The 26,180-nt window shown below is 33.3% G+C and overlaps 1 long non-coding RNA gene across 7 annotated transcripts; it reads right to left on the bottom strand.

Annotated features, from left to right (window-relative positions):
• Positions 1-491: 491 nt before the first annotated feature.
• On the bottom strand, positions 492-24,309 carry LOC149787160 (uncharacterized). Of its 7 annotated transcripts, XR_016425119.1 has the most exons (5): positions 24,172-24,309; positions 21,537-21,602; positions 16,166-16,257; positions 9,765-9,845; positions 492-5,301 (listed from the first exon to the last, which is right to left on the bottom strand). It is a non-coding gene; the product is annotated as an uncharacterized LOC149787160 (long non-coding RNA). The 7 variants fall into 7 exon arrangements; XR_016425120.1 differs by lacking the exon at positions 16,166-16,257 and having other exon boundaries at positions 24,172-24,307; XR_016425117.1 differs by lacking the exon at positions 21,537-21,602 and having other exon boundaries at positions 24,172-24,307.
• Positions 24,310-26,180: the final 1,871 nt, after the last annotated feature.

The following is a 26,180-nucleotide window of genomic DNA, read 5'->3' as shown; positions in this document are numbered from 1 at the left end:
ATTATAAAAACACTGAGTATGAGAGATGACTTACAACTAGGATAATCTCAATATGTAAGTTCATGAAATCATTTATACTGTATGTCTATTGTCTAGATGCTTGACATGTAAGGGAAAAAAACAAATTATGACAAAGGACTTACTACGAGTTTTATCTCAGTGTGGGTATTTGTGAAAGTATCATGCTGTAGAGATAGAAGCTTTACATCTACAAAAAAGTGGACTGTACCAATTTAGAAGTGTGTAGCTATGTGTAAAATAACTGAATAAAGGTTTATTTTTCTTACACAAGGATTCAAAGTGTAAGAGCATCTATTCAAATCAAGTAGATATGAAATTTTTATAAAAAACACTTTGTTACTAAAATCAAGTTCAGCAAATGTAAAATCAGCAAGACAGGCTAGTACCATGTAATTTAAGAGTTACCTCCCTTATACTTCAGAATAATGAATTAGTAGCATTGTACAAACAAGCTGTATCCAGCAAACAGGGATTATGACAATTTTTATTGTATTAATATTGATGTGCATCTTGAATGAGTTCATGGCAATTTTATTTTATATTACCGGTATTAATATTGATGTGCAGCTTGAGAATATTCAATATTTAGCTTAGCATTCAAGGTAGCACACCAGTTTTTCTAAACAAAAATTAAGTCAAATTGAAAATTATAAATACAAAAAATGGTACTTATTGACTGATATACATAAAATTACAAATACATTTTAAAGTTACTCTCCAATATATTGCATTCCTTGAATTGTCTTAAACACATAAAATCCCTGAATCAGTAGTACTGTACTGGAGTTTGTATTCAACAGAGAGTGTCAATGACTTTAGAATTTAACCTAATTTTCTGTGATATTCATGTATATCTTGCAAATTGTTAAAAGTACGGCATATCTGTACAAAGGAAAAGTTCTGTTTAACACAAGGTTAACTCAATTCTAAAATGAAACCAAACTGAAAAGGATAAGATGAAATTTAAACAGAATATTATGGCTATCCTATAATGATATCTGTGAAACTAATAAGCTGTGGTTACTCTCTTACACATGCTTGCATTCATTTAGCACTAAGAATTAGTGATTTCTGTCTGATAACATGTATTTTCTAATGTAAACACTGATGTCAAATGCACGTTTTTCATGGTCAAAGTCTGAAACAGTGCAGACATTTTCCTCCAAAGGCTCATGGTTTGAATAAATGTTAACATCTGAGAATGTATCATCCATCTCCATTCTGCACAATCTTACATGGTATAAAACTACCAGCCACAGACTGGCATGTCAGCCCCAGAACAGTACCTGCATTAAGTTGCAGTATCCTGTCCTGTAATGAATCTTATAATTTTAACAATATCAGTGGCTACCTTTTATTGTGTCTTTATACATTTACATTCATCCTAATATTCAAATTTGTAAAAGAATGACCGATGATAATTTAGGAAAATATGTACCAGTACTCAACAAAAACCTTTAAAAATGTATTCCCTGTGTTTCTAAAGATCAGTAATAAGTAAATAAGCATTCTTTCTGAGTAATATGTAATTGTATTTCTTGTAAAACTGAATGAGATTTTGAATTTTTGAAGAAACAAAAGTGCCTGCCCAGAGCTTTCTCTAAGGCACAATATAAATGACAATTTCAGAAGATATGTTGTACTGCCTATAATCAATTACATCCTTTGTATATTTACCCTTTGTACATCTCCATGTTGTACTGCGTATAATCAATTACATCCTTTGTATATTTACCCTTTGTACATCTCCATGTTGTACTGCGTATAATCAATTGCATCCTTTGTAAATTTCCCCTTTGTACATCTCCATGTTGTACTGCCTATAATCAATTACATCCTTTGTACATTTCCCCTTTGTACATCTCCATGTTGTACTGCCTATAATCAATTACATCGTTTGTAATTTCCCGTTTGTACATCTCCAGATAAGTATTAAGTAAACAAACATTCTTTATAAGTAATGACTAAGTTTATTACTTTAAAACAGCACGGTTTCATTTTGGAAAATACATGGGAATGCCCAGAATAAAATTCTTGCTGTAGGGCACATGTGTGCCTGAGACATACTAAAGTACATGTCACATATAACCATTATTAATATTGATGTGCATCTTGAACGAGTTCATGGCAATTTTATTTTATATTACCGGTATTAATATTGTGCAGCTTGAGAATAGTCAATATTTAGCTTAGCATTCAAAGTAGCACACCACAGTTTTTCTAAACAAAAATTAAGTCACATTGAAAATAATAAATACAAAAAAATGGTAGTTATTGACTGATATACATAAAATTACAAATACATTTTAAAGTTACTCTTCACTATATGGCATTCCTTGAATTTTCTTAAACACATAAAATCCCTGACTCCAACATATGGCATTCCTTGAATTTTCTTAAACACACAAAATCCCTAACTTCAACATATCACATTCCTTGAATTTTCTTAAACAAATAAAATCCCTGACTCCAACATATGGCATTCCTTGAATTTTCTTAAACACATAAAATCCCTGAATGAGTAGTACTGTACTGGAATTTGTATTCAACAGAGTGTCTATGACTTTAGAATTAAACTGAATTTTCTGTAACATTCATGTATATCTTGCAAAATGTTCAAACTATGGCACATTTGTACGAAGGAAAAGTTTTGTTTAACACAAGGTTAACTCAATTCTAAAACATAACCTAACTGAAAAGGATAATATGAAATTTAAACAGAAAATTATGGCTATCCTATAATGATATTTGTGCAATTGATAAGTTGTAGTTACTCTCTTACACATTTTTGCATTCATTTAGCACTGAGAATGAGTAATTTCTGTCTGATAGCATGTATTTTCTAATGTAAACACTGATCTCAAATGCACATTTTTGATGGTCAAAGTCTGAAACAGTGCAGACATTTTCCTTCACAGACTCGTGGTTTGAATAAATGTTAACATCTGAGAATGTTTCATCCATCTCCATTCTGCACAATGTTACACAGTACAAAACTACTAGCCACAGACTGATTCAACTTTTGCATGTCAGCCCCAGCTCAGTACCTGCATTAAGCTGCAAGATCCTGTCATGTAATGAACCCTCAATGGCTCACATTAATTTCAACAATATCAGTGGCTACCTTTTATTGTGGCCTTATACATTTACAATCATCCTAATATTAAGATTTGTAAAAGAATGACCGATGATAATTTAGGAAAATATGTACCAGTACTCAACATAATCCTTTGAAAATGTATTCTTCTGAAGATGAGTAATAAGTAAATGTATTATTTGTATAACTGCATGAGATTTATAATTTTTGTTAAATGTGCCTGAACAGAGCTTGCTCTAAGGCACTATATGTATGACAGTTTAAGAAAATATGTTGTACTGCCTATAACCAATGAAATCCTATGCAAAGTTCCCCGTTGTACTTTTCCAAATAAGTATTAGGCAAACAAACATTCTTTATAAGTAATGACTAAGTTTGTTACCTTTATAGCAGCACAATTTCATTTTGGAAAACAAATGGGAACACACAGAATAAAATTCTTGCTGTAGGGCACGTGTGTGACGTACTAAAGTACATGTCACACAGGTCATGTAGCCATTCAGTATAGCCATTTCCATAATGACTGTACATTTATTATGACTATTTCAGTCACTAGCTGTACATTAAGTATGAAAACTTCAGTAATGGGTGTATATTTTTAGAATTTGATACACAGACCTTTAAATGGTACTTATACTCTGTGAAATCATGGATGACATGTAACAAGCTGCAGATGAATGATGATAAAACTGAGGCCATTCTGTTCACAATAAAAAGACTTTCTCATTCTTTACCTCAAACAATAAATATCAGCAACACCAACATTAAATTCACACAATCAGTACGAAACCTAAGTGCAACTCTGGACAGTACTCTTGCATTGCACCACCATGTCATGAACATATGCCAGGCTGTATATCTTGAGCTGAGACGCATCAGCTCAGTTCGCAAATATCTTTCAGCTGATGCCACTAAAACACTTTGGCGTTCATTAGTACTTTCAAGACTGGACTATTGTAACTCAATTCTGTCTGGTTCACCTCAGTATCTAGTCTAGAAACTTAAAAAAACAGCTGTTCGGATCATACTTAGAGTACCACGATCAGAGCACACCACCCGTCTGCTCTGTAGTCTACACTGTCTATCCAATCGATCCAGAAACAAACACAAAATGTGTTCTCTGTGCTACGTTTCACTGACGGATATTAGTCCAACATACCTATCCGACCTCACCCATGTGTACACACCTGCAAGATACTTACGCCCCTCTTCTGACAATCATATACTCATTATTCCCACCATGAAAACAAAGTCATATGGACAGCGTTATTTTGCATACCAGGGCCAGCAATGTGGAATGAATTACCCACTGAACTTAGACAAAAAGATCCCATTCAAGAGTCTTCTCAAAACTCACTTATTTCGACTGCAAGAACAAACTTAAAGACTAATAATGTTTCCTACCTTAAATACTCTCAGCTTGTATTTTATGTTTTCTAATTTCATGGTGTTTGTTTTTGTAATCATATCATTAAATATGTTTTAATGTTATAGGTGTTGTCTAATGTTGTAAAGCGCTTAGAGCTTCCAAAGATTAGGCGCTATACAAAGTCCTCATTATTATTATTATTATACTCATTACTTTCATCCTCATGCATCCTTATTCCTCTGAATTTCAGTACGGTATATACGCAGTGCAAGAAATACAAAATTTTATTTCATATGTAAAACTAAAAATTCTCTCTTGATACAATGGGAATTTACAAATTTTTAATAGTTGTGTTTTAAGTACAGAATATAGTTCCATGTCTTTATTAAGATGCTAGTTCTGCCATTTTGGAATAAAATACTAAAGCTGATTGGAGTAGGATATCAAAATGATGAATACTATTTTGTTTGCTAAAGAAAGAAAACAAAGACAAGACTAGCAACTGAAGAATTCAAAAATGTGATCCAACTTAGTTGAGTCATTTGCAGTAGAAACATCGTGATAGAATCAGAGTTCAGCCTGGACTGATGGGAATCTTTTGAGTTGGTACCAGGATAACAACCATCTGTTATTTGCAGATCCAACATGTGGATCTTTTTGTTGTAGTTCCATCAAGTACATATCGATGCTCAACTTTTCCATGTAAATTTCATCCCAAGAATTCATCCCAACAATGGCTTTAATGTATCCCCAAAACATGTTGTCTTCAGTCCCTTATAATATCTGTAGAATGTTTTCTAATCGTAACTATTTTCTGAAATTAAAAAAATATAATAATTTAACTCAAATATTAACAACAGAAAGTAAAACAAAATCAATGAATTAAAACCAGAAACACATTCATAGAAAAAGATGGCCAGTCACTGTATCCATAGATTGTAGACTTCCATCTGCATGAGGCAACCAATGGACAAAATTTACAAGGCAAATAGGGGCCATAACTCTGTAGAATTGTGAGAAAACAGTTGTGTTCTTAATGCTAAGCTGCATACCAAATGTATCATTAAAGCATTAAGCCATTCAAAAATTACTGAGCAGAAATTATACTGAAAGGCAATTGAACCAGCTAAATGAATTTAAAACCACATGCCAATCCTTTTCCCTTCTTAGCATGAAAAGCTTCATACCAAATACAAATTGTTTAATAGATAACTGAAGGGAAAAGTTCAAAGTGAACAGAAGTCATATTTCTGTACAATTTCCTGAAAACGTATGAAAATCTATCATGACCTTGGGCTTTTTTTGTATAGCCTCATACCAACCCCACAAAAAGAAAAAAAAATCAAACAAAACATGCATGGGTTCTAAATTTAAACATGATTTACAAATTTTCACATATGCATAAACTTACATTGTACCAGAGAAGCATAAACACGAGTTATACATGTATATTCATGCAAGAAAATAGAAAACCTCTAAACCATCAACAGGTCACAAAGTTGTGTTTTTAAAACACATACACCCACCCACCCCGTACAGATAACCAGCATAAAAATTAAGAATTCTGAAATATTTTATATAATAAAGAAATGAAAATCTAAAAAACACATATAATTGCAATATATGTATATATATAAGATTTTATTTATCTAATTAAAGTGTTTTCAAATTTTAGTTTTGTCCCCTTTTAATCCAAAGATGTCACATCCCCCAGTCACCCATTTCATTTAAAGATGACATATTCCCCAGTCCCCCATTAATGTAAAGATGAAATATCCCCCAGTCCCCCTTTCATGTAAAGATGGCATATCCCCCAGTCCCCCTTTTATGTAAAGATATCATATTCCCCAGTCCCCCTTTAATTTAAAGGTGGCATATCCCCATATCCCCCTTTTATGTAAAGATGACATATCCCCAGACCCCGTTTAATGTAAAGATGGCATATCCTCCAGTCCATCTTTAATGTAAATATGGCACAGGGGTCATGCTTCTAGGTGAAGAGGGCAACTAAATCGCTTAAAATATATACTTTGCTTTCTTATATTAGGAAAGTGAAAACGACTTTGCCCTGTGAATTTGTTTGGAGCTGTGTAGACTAACCATACTTTTTGAGATACCCCCTCACCTTGACCAGGTTAATTCTAGTACTGAGTTGTAGCGAAATGTATTTATCAAGCCATCAGTAGCTATGCCTGGTTTTGATATAAATTATGCTGCCAAACAAACTCTTGCACATTCACAAGCATCTGATTTGATAGCTGATTGACCATTAACTGTTTTCTCAGAAAGTTATAGCAACCATCATGGCCCAATTTCAGCATGTTATCCTTTGATGATAAAAATAGACACTCTTGTGTTTCGAAAATTTGACAATAGTATGTAAACAGCAGTTTGTGTTTTAAGAACAGAATTGGTGATCTGGATATTTTAACTGCCTCTTGTACACCATTTCGTCAAAAAATTAGTTGAAAATTAAGTGAACCAGTAACGGAGAAATAATGGCGAACATCGGTATGTATGTGAAGTACCAGTTTATTAGATTGTCTGATTTCGTAAATATTGGGCAAATATATTCAGAAAAATATATACAATTCATAGAAAGCAAAGTCTAGGTATAATGCTATTTAAGATTTAACTTTAAAATGCAATTATGTAGGTCAGACAATGCTATGTTATGGAGGAATTCGCGAGAAGCGTTGTAAGATCAAAGTTGTTTTCTGACTTGACTTGTATTTGTGAATATATGGAAAAAAGCAGCAAAGCAGATCCTATTTAACCAATGCCTAAAATTATTACAAGTGCTTAAACATGAACCATATGTTTGAGATCCAAGCAATGGACTGTTGTAATGATATAAAGTGAGTGATTACATTACGAAAACCCCTCCATCTAAAAATAGATGCACTCGCGTCTGTGTTGATTCAGTTGGAAACGAGGGTTTAGTTCATATACCGACTATAAAGGAGCCGTTTCTGTAATTGTATGCATTTTAGCGTATTATGTATGAATTGTTACGGTAATGCTTTATCGACAACAAAGAAATGAGGACAAACAGTATGATCTGAAGACATATGTGCATTTGCCCTCATTTACAGAGTACAGGGTTTTTTTCAAATGAGTTTGGAAATCTTTGAAAGTGCCATTATTGTGAACTTTTCGAAGGTATAAAAATGTTTTTAAAAATAAATAAATAAGGTTAGTCGATTAAGCACTTTTACCAGCTTGCAATTACAATAATGTATTCTGGTTACTCAGCTGAAATATGTTACAATGTGGTTTCTATTTTTTTTTCTTTTAGAGTCGTATGGCCAAAATAACTTGGAAACTGTTCTACTGCTTCAATCCAATGTTAAATGCAAATATGAATACTGGGAAATAGAGGGCATACTTAAAATAAGAGAACACACATTATTTATATATATATATATATATATATATATATATATATATATATATATATATATATATCACATTTCTTGCATTGCGTCCACTTCTCCCTGTTGAGCTCTCACGTCTCCCTGTTTTGTCCAAAAGGATAAGTCCCTTGTCCCTAAAATTCAGGTCTAGTTTGACCCTTGATGGCATATTCTCCTTTAATGTAAAGATAACATATTCCCATATCCCCTTTTATGTAAAGATAGCATATCCCCATATCCCCCTTTTATGTAAAGATGAAATAATCCCCAGTCCCCATTTAATGTAAAGAAGACATATTCCAGTCCCCCGTTTATGCAAAGATGACATATCCTCAGTTCCACTTTAATGTAAAGATGTCATAACCCCCAGTCCCCTTTTGATGTAAAGCTGTCATATCCCCCAGACACCCTTTAATGACATATTCCCATATCACCCTTTAATGTAAAGATGTCATATCCCCCAGACACCCTTTAATGACATATTCCCATATCACCCTTTAATGCAAAGATGACATATCTCCCAGTCGCCCATTAATGTAAGATGACATATTCCTTGGTCCCCCTTTAATGTAAAGATGTCATATCCCCCAGTCCTCCTTTAATATACAAATGACATTCCAGTCCCCCTTTAATGTAGAAATGTCATATCCCCCTGTCCCCCTTTAATGTAAAGATGATATATCCTCCAGTCCCCCTTTAATGTAAAGATGGCATATCCCCAGTTCCCCTTTAATGTAAAGATGACATATCCTCCAGTCCCCATTTAATGTAAAGATGTCATATCCCTCAATCTCCAATTTATGTAGAAACCACATATCTCAGTCCCCCTGTTATGTAAAGACAGCATATCTCCCAGTTCCCTTTTAATGTAAAAATGACATATTCCTGAGTCCTCTATTTATGTGAAAGATTAGATAGCATATACAGCATTCCCCCATTATTTAAAGATATCATATCACCCAATCACCCTTTTATGTAAAAATGCTCAAAGAACTCTATGGTCCCATCCTTCCCAATTATTATACTACTTATAGAGCAATAAATCACCAAGGTAACATTAACAATACTGAATGTGGAAGATTTTAAGTACCAAATGACAAGGCTACTAAGTGTAACTATTCCAACTTAAAATCCTTACACAGTTTTGGAGTTATATACTGTGTAAACAAAACTGTTTGTGGTCAGTCAAAGGCAAATGGACACAACAATAGCTATATCCCACCTTATTAAATAATAATGGATTAAGTTTGGTTTTGTGCAGTTTAATGCATTTTATTTTTCAACACAAAATAGGCTATAAATGGCAGCCATTATATTTGGTGGAGGAAGAACCCTATGAGCAAAAACTAATTTGAATAATTGCTGTAATAGCCTTCAAATCAATTCTGGTTATCTGCACATAAATACAGATCTACCCACTAAAATTAACTGGTTCACCTTAAACAGTTTTTCCTTAATTATTTTAACAAATCTTTACTACAAAATATTCTAAAACTACAATATAAACATTAAAACTTACGATAATTATAACTTATTTGTATGTTCACTCTAAAACACATATTAACTTTTAATATATCCATACTTGTTTGCATGGTATTTTGTGGGATGGAGATATTCAAATTTACTCAATGCAATTTATTTAGAAATTGTATAGCATTTAGATGTTAAACTTTGTGACCCTTTGATAAGATGCAGGCTCATAACAAAGAAAAACAAATATGCCGGGTATGACACTCTTATAAACTAAACTGTCATGGACTTTGGGTTTTACATGCAAATTTCGAAAGATGATGTGACAGACTGACATATACTAGACCACTAAATATATGACATTAAATACAATTCTAACATAACCACCTACCAAAACATTTAATTTTGGCCTGGGCAAATGAAACATTACAAAGCTTGGTTCATCGTTTGAATTTTCCATTGAAATCTTAGCCTGCAAAAATAAAAGGCACATTATTAGCATACATCTTTCTGCTATTTAAAAAATATAAAATTAAAATAATTTTCAATTAAATATAAATTGTTCTTTTAAAATTTAACCCTACCTTTCTTTAACCAAAGTCTTTTCAATCCTGATTTTAGAATGATCTGCACCTTAAGGGTCATCAAGAAACTTTCTGATGAAAATGATTGATCTCTCCGGTTTTTTACAATTGTGGCCATATATTAAACTTGGGTCAAGTAAAGAGCACTTTGAGTGGAATCGTCACAATATAGGGTAGAACAAATTTGTTTATCAATATGTATAGCATTCATCACAGTGACATCAGAGCATGCAACATTCAATCCGGGTTGTATTGGATCACACCTGTAGGTTCATTTCGTCAAAAAATGTATATGTACTTTAACATTGATTTTGCCGTATGCACTTCTAGAGGCGTCTAAATAACTAAAGGAACGTAGCTGTATAAGAATCCAAATGAAGTGAACATTTGCCACTTAAAAGTATGTAGAATCAAATTCTATAAAATGACACCCATTTCTGAAATAATCAGTGTTGAATGTCTACATACATGACCTGTGTGACTTTTACTATACCATAAAACAACAGTATGATTCTGTTCAGATGCCATGGTGATAAACAAAGACCGAAAGCATTGTAGGTTGCAAACAATTTGAAATCTTTCAAAAAATGCAGTCAGTCATAACTCATAATGTAAATAATGCAGTGCTTTTTTCCGCAAAGTAGTCACTTTTCTAAAAGCCTAATACCATTTTTAGTCTTGCGCACAAAAAGTGTTCCTTTATACCATTTTACTAGATAATGTTTAAATATGTGATATGTACACAACGTTTGACATAAACCATCTTCAGCCAGATTCTTAAGGTGGCAGGGTCGAGTTTTGTAAATTGGCCCCTGACAAATTTCTTAATTTAAGGCTATGGTGTGACTTTTTCAGCTATTATTGTTTACTATTTAAAGATATGGATATATTTGTGAACTAGGTGTTTCGGGCTTGTGTTGTTCTTGAAATTGATATCAGGCATATACACCTTCCATACTTATTCTGCAGTATGTTGATAGTGAAATACCAATAGCCGGCTAGGAAAAAGAGCTAGCCTCCCATAGCAGTAAACACATGGGTTTGGGGCAAGTAGACTATCTCAAAAATGGCTTGGATGACAACTATTTTCAATTGCATCAGCCTGTTTAGTACACACTGTTTTGCAGAATTTTCATCTAGGAAAAGGGCTTGTGTTTGCACTATGAGCACCACAAGGTGTCAAAAATTACCTTCGGATATGAAAAGTGCAGGTAGAAATTTGGGGTTGGAGTGCATAAACTTCTTCTGCTATGAACTGCCATTGACTTCTTTGGTCAAGTGGATAATATTCTTATTGCTTTGTTTTAATATAGGTATCCAAAAATACGGACCTTTTTGACCTCACTTGTATATTTGATTTTTTATGATTTATTTATACTAGGTTGCGGCATTAAATTTGTACATAAATCTGGCCCATGCCCCCTTAATATTATACCTCAATAAATGACTGGAACAATGAACAATTCCCATGCACAATTAACATCCGGTAACAGTGACTTGGTGTTTTGTTACCTTCTTTCCTACTCGAATTACATCCAGGAACAAATATTCCATTTAAAAACAAAAACGAAAAAGAAAACGGGAAAAAGTCCGCTGCAAATTTTACAAAAAGAAAGGAAAATTGGTCAGCATTAAAAAAACATATTTCCGACTAAAGCCAAAAAACTTCCATCTCAGAATTTAGTATCATATCTTAGCCACATATGCCCAAGTTTCCAACTGCTGAGTAATTTTCGGGAAGTTTTGACCTGTTCATATGATGTGTTGTTGAACTTAAAGCATTACCACCATTACAACAAGTAGATAGTTTTGCACTATCAGGTATAACATCATGTTCAGTGGCTGTGTTGCCTGATGAACTTGCACTAAATCCAAATGCTGTTAAGTTTGTTAATTTACTCTTAGGATGAATATGCAACGACTAACTTACGTTGATTAATGACAGTGTTACACTGTTGACAGTATATAGTTCTGATTGAGATCGATTTTTTTCATTCGTTTTATATTTATACAGAATAATCGGTGTCTCAAAAGTAATCAGTTTTCTTTGAAGATTAAGCAAAACTATTTTTCTGGTACATATTAAAAAAAACCCAAAAGGATTAGCAATTACTTGTTCTGTTTCTGTTCGCACCTTCTAAGGTTGGTCATTTGTAGCTATAGTCCAGTAGCATGATTAATTGATATATCACATCATAGAGCATTCTGGCCAGATGTCAGCATAAGTGGATTATGATATAGCCATGCACTTATAAGATGGGTTTATCAATAGGAACAAAATATTTGTTTAAGTAACAATATAAAGACTAAAGCGAGTTTTATATCCAAGTTTGCATCTACCTTTCAGTGTGCATTTGAATTTCACCGCTCCAAACCCACGATTGCATATACAATTTTAAACAGCCAAGAAATGTTGTCGCCAAAAAAATCGCCAGATGTCATATTTTGTTACCAATAAGGAAAACAAATATCACATTCCTGTATGGGGGGTGGGTGTCTTATGTGATTCTATCAGCAAAATAATCATAGTAAAATCACTGAAATGGAAATCCACATCTACATCTGTACATGCAACAGTAAGCACATAACATGTATGAATGAAACATTGATCATAATGACCTAGTTTTAACGGGTGGGTATATTATTAGTTAAACATTTATATAGTAAGTCAGATGATTTTACAGTGTAAGAAAAATAACCTAAAGACAGACCCTTCCATCACTATTAACAAAGAATGGATTAACAGATATCATTCATCCATTTGCCAGCATTGCTCTGCTATCCAGCCTACTATAGTGAAACTCCTTAAAACTGAAACCTTTGTATATTGCGATCCCCTCAAGACTGAATTATATTTTAGTCCCAAATATTTCATTCTTTAATATCAGATCTTTTTTCCCCCATATTAACCAAAATCCCGCAATTCTGAAGAACAGAAATATATTCTGAACCAAATTGTCAGTTATATGCTTAAAAAAACCCCACAACATTAATCCAAAACTCTACTGAAACTTGGAAATAAATTCCTGAGACACACTGGAACAGATTACTTACAGTTAGCAGGGACTGCAGTGGTCTGATCTGTTACACAAAGAGCTGGAAAATGTCCAAAGGGCATGCAAAATTATAACAATACTTAACACAGACAGAGATTAGGGCTGATAATCTGGCTAATCTGAAGTCTTTGCACTATTCAAAGCTAATTACATGTATCACTAAGTAAATGATTGTAAGTAAGCCATTTTAGAAAGACTGTTTATCTGCTGATTATCTAATTGTGGTTGATGTTATTGATTTGTATACATAAACAATAAAACATTGTTTGCTTGTTTTTTTATATTAAATATCAGGGCTATATTAACTAGGCATGTGGACTCCATTTTTTATGCTTTGCAGATGGAGAACGACATTGCAGTATTTGCCAGTGACTTAAGTTGCTTACATGAAATTATGCATGATTACAAATATTCACTAAATGATAAATAAACAGACAGATGAATCAGCAGTAGAACAAAAAATTATGTCTGAGTCACGCGACTTTTAAATTCCTACAAGTTAATCTGACATCACATTTGTAGCCTCTTGATCAGGCCATAATTCGTGCATTCAAGCCTAAGGCAAAAGTCATAGGGTCAGGTAGGCATTCAGTATGATTTCACCAATGGGTATCATTTGTTGGAATTTGATTAAACATACCTTTAATTGGCAATCTGTCACCTTACTTGGATACCCATACATCCATATTCCTTTTAAAGGCCATTAATTGCATGCCCTGATAAGTACTTATGGCAAACTCATTGATAAATTATGTGGATTTTTTTGGACGAGGTCAAACAAAAGGTGTGATCCAGTCCAAATCAGACTGAATGTTGCACACTGAGAAGTCAAAATGAAAACATCATGCATTGAAAACAAATTCATATTACCCTGTTATTTGTTATGATAGGCCAGCCATCCTCTTTTGTTGACCCCGTTTAATACCTGGCTACTATTGTGAAAGTTCAAAGCGATCAACAATTGCCATGTGGAAGATTTTTGATAACATTTAAGGTGCAAAGTATTCAATATTCAGGATTGAACAGGCTTTGTTTAGACTTATTTTAGTATTAAAGTTTAGAATATTTTAAAATTTAATTGAATTTGAATCAATGCGCCTACATGACCTGTTGACTTTTACAATTGATATTGGAAACATCTGCTGCAGTGTCTTGTCACTACGAACAGTGTCCATGAACTTCGCAAGCAAATTATGCTGTTGGAAGCCACAGAGAATCCGTAATTTATATAAAAAAAATTGTATGTATGACTGATATGTAAATTGTAAGCAACGATACTTGTGCTGTGTTGGAAGTTATCCACTGGATTTTGAAATGATGCCTGGTACAATCAAGAACAGTCCTATAATGAATCAGGCCTGGCCCAATATTTTTGTTTTGGGGGATGCTAATCCCCCCCCCCACAGAAATATATCAGCTGAGCTGTCTTACACTGTAGGACTACAATAAAGAATTGCTTTGAAGTTGCAAGCTCCCCTATTCAAACAGACCATGATAACATCAGTGAGGATCATGATGTCAAAGATATTCCCTTAACACAACCAGTCTCCCTAAACACAATAATGGGCAGTAATGAACAGTAAATAAGAAGAAAATACTGTAATGTAAAAGAAATTCCAGAAAAAAATACATTTTTGGCACAGTTTGTTGCTGATGTTCTTTACCCATTTACATGAACATGAAAATTTATGACCCTGGTTTATTGTAGCTGAACTTCAACTTGAATGTACAGTGAGGCATATATATATATATATATATATATATATATATATATATATATATATATATATATATGTATATATATATATATATATATATATATATATATATATATATATATATATATATATATATATATATGTGATAATAAATATATATTGTTTATAAATGTACAGGCATGGAAGTAAGCATAATTATATTTATTTATGTCTCCAGTTTAATGACTTTTCATTATTTGTTTTTATTTTTCTCAGTTTTTATTTCAAATATTTTGTTACAATAATGGTGAGGAAATGCAGTAATGGACCCAGAATTACAATAATTATGCAATTAGAATATAAAGATTATATATCTTGTTGAACTGTATTTAAAAAAAAATATCTTTTTTATATATCTTTTGTTTCCTATTTTTTTTTACAGACTTGAGTCGACATATGAACAATAGTGTTTGTTACAGACTTTCCCCAATGTTTAAACTGTGATTTTTAATGCAACTAATTGGACTAAAGATGAAAAGAATCAGATGGCTCCAACATACACCACTCCCTCGATAACTTGCGCCCTGATAACTCGCTAACTCACTTATAACGTGGGGCCGGGCATTGATCCCGTTTTTATTTTTAAACCAGAAAATACCCCAAAAATGTATCCCCATTTGTTGAACTTGAAGAAAACTGCAGCTGAAATTGGTAACTGAAACTTTGATATCTCACTCGTTTTATAATCGAAGACAGTAGATAGGACCTGGAAATTTTAATCAACATTATGAAATTATCAACTTTTAATAAGAAGTCATATAATTTGTTAAAATATTCTTTCCAAACAACATTCTTAGTACACCATAATTATTGATATTCAAGGAATTTTGATCAATGAAAATGACACTTTTGCCTAGTGGAGGCAGCACTTTAATAAATAAATAACTGTTTATCGAGTGATATTTGTGTTTTAGTTATATCTTTTACTTCTTTTTAAGTTTAATCATCATAAATGCAATGTGTCCTCTTGTATTTAAATGTAAAATATGCTGATCTACCATAACCGCGAGTGTTTGTCTGAGAACCTAATTTTAAGTGCCAGCCGTGTTTTGATATCTGACTAGCGCAAGTAATTGTTGCACTGAATTAAAAACCGGAATCCTTTGTATTTTCACGTTAATTACGTCTTGTGAATCAAATAAAGCAGGTGGAATAAAAGAAAGGTTAAAAGTCATGCAAATCCTACATCCTTATGATTTACTGGCGTCGGTCATATGTCGAGTGAACTCATTTCAGTTGATCAAACGAACACTGTTATAAATGTTACGGTGTAAGTAATATAATTAAACTACCTTAAATTAACTGACTTGGTCATAACTGTGATCAAAGATAGCAAGGCAACTAAGTGAAATGAATACTTTGTAAAACAGAGAGGTTTGTTTCACAGATACTGACCATTGTGTGGGAAAAGGGGTTTCCGAGAATTCCCAATTATGGGTGCTGAAACCACTTGGAATAATGTTAATGATCTGTCAGATGTTGGGAATCTGGGAAATAAATGTAATTTATACAGAACTTCATTAGAAAAAGCACTTTATTGACAATCATTCTTAATTATAAAACGAGGATGAAGTCATAAACAAGCCAGTTCCCAACCCCCCCACCACCACAACCAGTTTTCTGGATGTCTAGTGGATATTTTGGGAATCCCTCAGTAACTTGCACCCTCACTTATAGTTCTGTCTATGTTTCTGGAAATCTGTTGAGTGTGAGTTATTGAGGGAGAGGTACATATAAATTTGAAATACAATTTGCTATTCACTGTGTTAAAATTCTTGATATTATGCTCGTTTCTGATATCTTGGATATTATCACAATGGTAAAGGCTGGTAAAACGAAAAAAAGAAGAAACAGATGTTCGTGGTGACTGTAAGAACAATTGTGAGTCAGGCCTTCTTTTATGTGATGTATGTCTTGTTTTTTTAATTGTGTTGTTAAGTTTCTACTTTTCTTTATATTCATTATCATTATTATGATTATTTTCTTTTCTTTGAGCTGATAGTAAGACCTTTCATTTGAATATGTAAACCTCCTATTATATGTCTTTAACATTATAAATTATCTACATAAAACTGAAAATGTCTTAAAAATGTATCTATTGCTAACCATTTATAATAAACACACTACTTCCTTGATATGCTATTCAATTTGATAAGGAAAGATAAAAGAAGTGATTGGAATAATAAATAACATGTTCTCAAGTGTATATATGCCCTGTTTATGTGTGTTTGTGTGTGATTTGGATTTTTAATGCAGCTTTAACAATTTTTCAGTCATATCCTTAAAATATTTACAGTGTGACAGTTTATAATGATATCTAGCCTGACACCAGGCCGACCAATCCTAACTCTAACCTCTTAATGCTGAGCGCCTAGCGAGGCAGCTGTTAGTACCATTTTTATAAATCTTTGGTATCATTCGGCCAGGTTTCCAACCCATGATCTCCCACATCCGAGGTGGATGCTCTAACCACTAGGCCACTGGAAAGGTCCCATTTTTGTAATAATAAAAACATTAAATGTAAAAAAATAATAAAGGTGCTGTTTATTGATTTGTAATAAATGCATTTATGAAATTCAATTAAACTTGGTAAAGCAGACATCCACACCCTTTTCAGTGACAAGGAATTTCACTGTTGGATCATTCTGTAGTATTAGAAGGAAGAAAACATGCAACAGATGTCATTTCAGAAAACGCATCTGGAATCCAGCCATACTTTGAAAAATGAATGTTACCAATTCTGAAAGATTATGTTAACTTTCCTGTGAGGCAAAAAAGATGGATGCCCACTGAACAAATAATAATGCCGAGTCTGTCCATCCTATCTTGAATATTGGAACCAACTGGTAGCAAAACAATATATCAGATCTTATAGACATACTACAATCAATTGTCAGTTACCAGTATAAAGATGCCAAAAAGTCAGTGATCGGAAGATGCAATTTCAAGCTGGCATCCGACTATATGCACTACAGAGCTTATATTGACATGTGGTGCCAAAAATAAAAGATAATGAACCAGAATCATTATTTAGAAAATTTCTCAAACACAAGGATACAAATAAGCAAAGACTAACGTCTACAAATGGTAACATCACCATACCAAAGACACATTCAGGAGGGAAAAACCTCACCAGAGAAAATGGATGGGAGCTGAGCGAAGTACAACACTTGATTTTTGTAGTTAAGTCCGTACAAAAAAATTATAATATTTAATGTTCATTTATTTAAATGTTTAATGTCAAGCCAACTCTATCACTTTGTGTTGTATATACTGTAAAAATTGTGCATAACAGCTAGAAGGCCTCAAGGTAGATTAGTTCTGTAACTAATTTAGTTGTCTTCTCTAAATCGAGTCTTTATTATTATTATTATTTCTTTTACTTTATTGTATTTCCCCACATTGTTGAAATTTTAATGATTTTAAATCATACTAAGTAAAACAAAACAATGACTCCTAACTGGATACATACATACATACATACATACATACATACATACATACATACCAGGACTGAGCAAATCCCATAGCCCAACGTCCCGGACTAGTCATTTTTGAAGTCGGACAAGTAAAATTTTCCAAGTTGCTGGTCTGGGACAAGTGCTTTTTAAGAAAGTCAGGCTAGTCCTTATTTTTGTGCTTTAATTACTATATCTACCTTTATTTTGGCCAATCATGCCCTCTGGGCATACTGAATACTTGATTCTACCCCTCTTCGTGTATACATTTAGATTCTGTTACCGCTTGACTGCATACTGGGTTAAGCAACCAAATTATCAGCAATCAAAACACGTGAAACAAAAGAAAGCCAGTATGATCAATTAGCAGTGTTGTAAGCGGTTTTGTTGCAATGAGTTTACTCAGTCTAGATCATAATGAGCGGCTCAGTATGATCTTAATCCAGCGAGTCAGTGTAATTAAATTAATGAAACGTACTTTACTGACATCAGTGTTGGTTTCCTTTATGAACTGATTAAATGACAGTAATCATTCTTTAATTTATAATTGATGATACAGATGATTAACTTCCACGTGCGATATAGTGTTTGAAGTGAAAAAATTAATGAGCTGTTTCAGTTCGTATTTAAAAGAGAAAATTGATGTTATGATCACTTTAGAAGTAGTTGTCAAGCAAGCTGATAGTTACTCTGTGGATAAAATGAGTTTGCTAAATTATTTTCGCAAGGAAGGTAATAACAGCGAATCGGTGAAAGTAAATTTGTTTGAAAATGGAGGGATAAAACGTAAGACGGATACTGAGTGTACGGTAGCTACTTCTGAGTGTGAATGAGGATTTAGTTTAATGAACTCAATCAAGACTTCTTTAAGGAATTCCTTAAACCAAAAGAGTTTACAAATGCTAATGAACATTTCTGCAAATGGACCAGAGCTTGAGGACTTTAACCCAGACACAGCTATCAACTGCTGGCTTATTGCTGGTGCAGGTGGCAGACATATACATGGACATATTTTCAAATCCATCAGCTAAAACATATATACATGAACCTGAAGAAGCCAAATGTATAACAACCAATGTTTTTGAAAAATTAAATTCTTTTAAGAAATAATTATGTTGTATATTATTTTGTTTGTTTTTTTCAAATGGATTAAGTACATACGTCTCATCGAATCTGAGCAAGTGATTACCATTTTGGAACCAGAAAAAGTAAGGTGGGCCTAGTGAAGAGTAAGGTGGACTAGTGAAGAGAAAGGTTGGGACTAGTGAATTTTCTGAAACCACTTTTCCTGGACTAGTGATTTAAAAATAAATTTGCTCAGCCCTGCATACATACATACATACATGCATACCTACCTACCTCCCTACATACTTGCCACAATGTTGTGGTCTCACTTTTTCAATTAGTCTGGTTCCCTGCTTCAAATGCTCCTTGCATTGCAATCCACTATACGAAGTCAGGTGGACTTAGAGCACAATTAATTTTACTGTAAGTCTCTACATTTGTTTCTCAGTACTGAACTTTCCACTGCGTGACAATCAATACAAATCTTATGTTAATCTAGAATACCTCCAAAGATGACTTCACGGTGAAGTTGTTGTCATAGGTTCACCAGCATTTCTTTGAGAGTCTGTACTGTAAGCAAACCAACGTGCAATGGAACACAGATTTTACTTCCAGATCATCACCAAGACCTTAATGCTCACTGTAAAATGTCACCGAAACAATACATAGACAAACACACTATAAGCTCATATTCTGAAAAATAAACAATTACCTTTCAATCCATACCAAGAATGCCTAAATCTAACCCTTGTATCACCATCAAAAAGAGACAGGAAAAAATACTCTAAAACTAGGCTGGGACTTCATTTGTGGGTATTGAACCGGAACTATTAGTTGTTATCTGATTCCTAACAGGCCAATTTTAGTAAAACTTTTATATTTGCATGCCACACCTAATTCAACTTTATACATGGTCTTTTTGAATTTCCTTGCATACAAGACATATGACAGCTGTTCCACAGGGTGCAAGTTTTGGTCCAAAAGAAACCAAAACTAAATTTGCTATATCTTCCTTAATTATATAATTTTTTCAATGCAGTACAAGCCTAATTGTAATAAAAGATGAGGCCTGCCTGAAAATATGTTTGAAATTTAAAAGCATTGATAAATTAAATTTTAATGGAAATTTAAATAAACATTTCAACTTTGAAAACTAAATTTCATTGAAAAATTAAATTTTCATGAAAGTTTTAAAATTAAAACTGACAAATTTTTGACAGCAAAATTGACTAATGAATGGTATTTAAGAAAAATGGTAGTTTGGGTCAGTACAACTGATAACATTTTTCACAGGGGTAGTGAAGCAAGATGGCTCACAGTGATGTTTTGCAGCAAATCACAATATGCTTGTCAGGGCCCCAAGTGGCCAAGTGGTCCAAAGCGCTGACCGTTACGGATCATTGCCATCTCATCTCTGTCTGTGTGGGTTCGAGTCTTGGGTTCGGCCAATGTGGGTATATGAGAGAGATTGCCTGTAGCTTCTCATGGGTCGGTTGTTCTATCCCTAGATTATACCTGGGTAAAGTATATTTTATCTCTTTGACCCGTATTTCATCTGACATCTTAAAGTGATTTAGTAGAGAAGTTAAGCAGGTTCTAGTATAAAGTTTTCATTTCTATCCTCTCACTAAATACCATATGACTATATTTATAAACAATTACTGAAAGCTATACAAGCAGATATGTGATACTCAGGGAGTCACCCCATCATAAACACATAAATTAACTGCTTGGACCCCTAATAAATTGTTTGAATGACCTAAAGGCACAATGCCAAATAGAATTTTGTCTTTGTGCATTTTAAATAAAGACCTCATTTTGACTAACAAAGACATTTTCTCTGACAAAATATGACAAATATCCATCATTGCAGCTTATATATTGTGTAGGAATATATACATGCTGATATTATTTAATATCATTGAAAATAAATATTATATATGTGCATATTGTGGAGAAAAATTTAACTTTAAATTTAAAAAAAATCATTTCAATTTTTAAGATTGAAAATTAACTTTTTATTTTTAATTTAATTCTGATATTTTCAAAATCAATATACATATTAAAATTTCATGTGTCTATCATTAATAACAAAGATTTTATACAATTTAAACTTTACTCAAATACTGCCCTGACAGGCCATATAACAATTAATTTTGCTATATATTCTCTACATTTGTTTCTCAGTACTGAATTTTCCACTGTGTGACAGTCAATACAAATCATATGTTAATCTAAACTACCTTCAATGATGACTTCACGGTGAAGTTCTTGTCACAGGTTCACCGGAAATTCTTTGAGAGGCTGGACTGTAAACAAACCAATGTGCAATGAAACACATATTTCACTTCCAGATCATCACCAAGACTTTATAACTCACTGTGTACTGTCACCGAAATCCACGCAGACAACCAAACCACAAGCTCATATTCTAAAGAATAAACAATTACCTTTAATCCATACAAAGAATGCCTAAATCTAACACTTGTATCACCACCAAAAGGAGACAGGAAAAAATGCTCTAAAGAAAAACTGGGACTACTTTGTGGGTACTGAACCAGAACTATTACTTGTGATCTGATTCCCGGTGAACGCAGATGCAATATTGTCACATGATCAAAACAAATGGCCTCATATGGAGAGATACAGTTAATCTAACCGTGGCACATTTATTCCTTTAATGTTCTGTTTGTTAGTGACACAATGTGAACTTTACCAATACTTTCGATCTGAACTATAGCAGGCGTTATCTTATGTGCTTGAACCACCAATTCGGTCATATCAATATTTTTAATTTTTTATGTATGGGTGAAGATGAAGGAAAAAGGTACACACAGTGATATTTTGTTAATATTGCACATTTGACACATCATCATCTAAAAAATTCCTTCTCTAATTGATTCCTTGATAAATTTTACATCGAAATTGACAAGAGGTGATGTATGACAGCCTAAATACAGCTAATGATTAAGATGAAAATATCACATATCTTTTACAAGGGGGTGAGGGCAACGATTGTTTAGCAAATATTACACACTTTACACGATGTCAACTAAAATATTAAAGTTGCAATAAATTCCTTGATCACTTTTACATTGATATTGATATCCTGTTGTACATAACACCTCAGAATTTGCCAAATATCAGATCGAAATAGCAACCCTGTTCAATGAGGAGGTGAATGTGATGATATTTGGTCCAATATTATACATTCCGACTGCATCATGTAAAAAAATCATTTGCAATCAATTCCTTGGGACCTTTTGAATCAGAACTTCAACTGACATAAGGCAAGAATAGATGACAGCCTTCATTTGTCAAGGTTTTAATACCAAAATACCATCAATTTTATATGAAAGATGGTTGGGGTGGTGATAACATTTTCTTAAATAAGTTGTCTCTGAGACTACATCATCTGAAAGTTCGATTTGTAATTGATTCCTTGATCATGTCAACATTGACATTGGTGTATCGTTCCTGACAACCCAGATTTTGACAAACATTAAGACCAAAAAGCAACCATCTTCTATGAGGTGGTGAGGCTGATGTTTTGGCCAATATTGGACATTTCTAACTGTCACCTACAAAAATCCATTTGCAATTGATTCCTTAAACAAATTGGCAACCACTCAAATAGACCTCACAACTGGGTGTTGGGATTGAAATTACCATCAAACTTTTTAGGCTGAGGGGGCCAGAATTAAGTTTTGGTGGAGTAATGTTAGAATTTCTTGCTATGCCACTCACTGAACAATTTTACATTGATACTGATATATTATTGTATATATAGTACATGTATAATCATAGTGTGTCATTAAGCAATGCACATTACTTGCATGATACCAATTTTAATGTGCTGCTGTGTTTTGTTTTTAATTAAGTAAATTATATTAACCAGGGAACCACAATATTATTCTATATTCAAGTGGCTTTCCATTAATGAAATGCAACAGCGACACCAGCTATCATATCAATGTCTGTGGATGAACAATAAAACAGTACAAAAACATATTCCTATAATTTAACAAATACCATCCTCAATACTCTATGTAAAAAAAAATTATTTTCTTCCTCCACTACTGGAATTTATTTTACATTACTGTATTTTCATTTCCATTACTGTCCATTAATATTGTGAGGAAGACTCGGTACGACTGGTTCATGAATTATGATTAGGCACTGACCTGGAGCGCCTATATAATTTCCTGTTCCGTCCACATTTTGACACATCTTTATGGTGGCAGGGTCCAATTTTGTAACTTGGCCCCTGGCAAATTTCTTAACTTAAGACTATGGTGTGACTTTTTCAGCTATTATTGTTTACTATTTATAGATATGGATATATTTGAACTAGGTGTTTCGGGCTTGTGTTGTTCTTGAAAGTGATGTCAGGCATGTACACCTTCCATAGTTGCTCTGCAGTATGTTGATAGTGAAATACCAATAGTTGGCTAGGAACAAGAGCTAGCCTCCCATAGCAGTAGACACGTGGGTTCAAGGCACGTAGAGTATCTCAAAAACGGCTTGGATGACAACTATTCTGAATTGTATCAAACTATTTAGTAGACAATGTTTTTCAAATTTTCATCCAGGGAAAGGGCTTGCGTTTGCACTGTGAGCACCACATGCTGTCAAAAATGGCCTTTGGATGTGAAAAATGCGTGTATTAAATAGGGGTTGGACTGCATAAACTTCTTCTGATATGAACTGCCATTGACTTCTCTGGTCAAGTGAATACTATTCTTATGCTTTTTTTTAATACAGGTATCTAAAAATATGGACCTTTTTAACCTCACTTGCGTATTTGATTTTTTATACTAGGTCACTGATTGTGGCATTAAATTTGTACATAAAAACTGGCCCCTGCCCCCTTAATACCGCATTTGATATCGTTGGTATTGTCTTTTCTCCTTTTATTGTAGAATCCAACCGATGAACTCCGACTTCCTGCAAGTGCACACCGGTTCTGTCTGGTTTCCATTTTCATTCCCTCTTGACTATTATCGACCAGGATCCGCACGCCAACGGAATAGGGTGACAGCAGAAATCCGTCAACGGAAGAGTGTCAAGTAGGTATATATCATATCATGATGCAATAATCAGATTTAAAACCTGTGGATGGGCAAAGGTTTATGGATTATATATTAGAGGACAAATAATATAAAGCAAAAAATAACTAAAATTATACATTAATATCTGAGTAATAACTGTTATAATATACAAGAAAAATGGATGGATTTAAAAGAAAAAGTTATAAATATATCGTAAACTGGTTTCATTTCAGAGCTTACTAATTCAGATTTGAATTACACAGGAAAACATTATATAGCTCAGCTAACATATACATTATCGATCTCAGCTTTTATTATTAGATGAATACCGTCAATATAAACTCAGACACTTGTGTTGGTTTGTGCATGTTCCTCTTACATCGACTTTTTATGCATAATTAAACAGCAAGGAGATATTATAATCTTACAGGAGAAAAAATGGCATATATATATATATATATATATATATATATATATATATATATATATATAAGCAGCGGGGGGGGGGGGGGCGAACAGACCATTTGTCCGAAACCCATTTTTTACTACCGAAAAAAGGGGTGGTTACCATCGTAGTGGTGGTAGGCGAACAGATCATTTTTTATTACCGAAAAAGGGGTTGTTACCATGATAATGTCATTCAATATACTACATTCAAGATTGGTTAACCAAAATTGTAGTCGCGCCTTCCCTGCTGCTATTAATTTATCCAAAAATTTTATCGAGACCTACACGATATCTGGATCTCGTGAAAAGAAGTTTTTAAATTTAATTACACCCATGTCACCGCCACATCAAGTCTGATGAATATTTCACATCGTATGTATGTCAACTCCATTAAACACAACTAAAATATTACAGCGTTGTCTATTGAATCATATTTATATCAAATAATGTCAAACATTGGAGAATCATATACATCTAAATTAGCACGAGAGCGAATAGAAGCAGTCAAAAAATTTATTCCTGTTCGTGATTCTCTAAAACAAAATCTTCAAGAACGTCAAGAATTACAAGTTGAATTTGCTACAGGTGTAGAACAGTTGTTTAAACCCGTAACTGCAGCTACTGAAAAAGTTGCAGCAACCACCGAAAGAGCTATACGGCGAGATATTAAGGATGAGGAGGAGAGAAAAAATGGTATTCTTCCGGTATTAAAACAAACCGCTGAGCAGACTGAAAAAAATAGCAAGAAAAAGTAAACAAACAAAGAAGATTCTATGAGATCTTCCAATTGACATAGCTGCAGCTCAACCTCCGCCTGTCGATGAAGAAATACTTGAAGGTATTGGAAAACTTCGTACTGAAGTCGCTGACGTGAAAAAAGAACTTGCACCTAAATCTAAAACAGAAAGAGGAAATGTTGAACTGATTTAACAAATTTAGAGAGGAGTTTATCGAAGATATTAGAAATACTGAAGAAGATGATTTACCCGAAAAAATATTATTTGGTATATATAATAAATCCAGAATTTTAAAACCCGAACATGGAAATATAGGTGACAAAAATTTTATTAAATGGGTATATCGTATATATTACAACGTAAAACAAGTAAAACGTAATGATTATAGATAAGATGTACTTGTTAAAAAAAAAAGACAATAGAGAGAGACTGGAACAAATAAAACAACATCATGAACCATCATATCAACTTCCTCCACCGCAGCAGCAAACAGATCGACAACAATCTTCTTCACCGAGTCAAAAGTTGATGTCAAAACTTAAAACAATTGAACAAGCAAGAAAACAAAGGGAAAAGGAAGATCTGGAATTGGAGGAAATTAGACAAAGGAAAGGATTATACTCACCAAGTAAGGAAGAAGGAGCAACGGGTA

Source organism: Sinohyriopsis cumingii, chromosome 12, assembly GCF_028554795.1.
Source record: "Sinohyriopsis cumingii isolate HCF-2022 chromosome 12, ASM2855479v2, whole genome shotgun sequence".
In the NCBI taxonomy this organism is placed as follows: Eukaryota; Metazoa; Mollusca; class Bivalvia; order Unionida; family Unionidae; genus Sinohyriopsis; species Sinohyriopsis cumingii.
The sequence above is the reverse complement of the archived record's forward strand: the minus strand, read 5'-3'. Positions and strand labels throughout refer to the sequence as shown.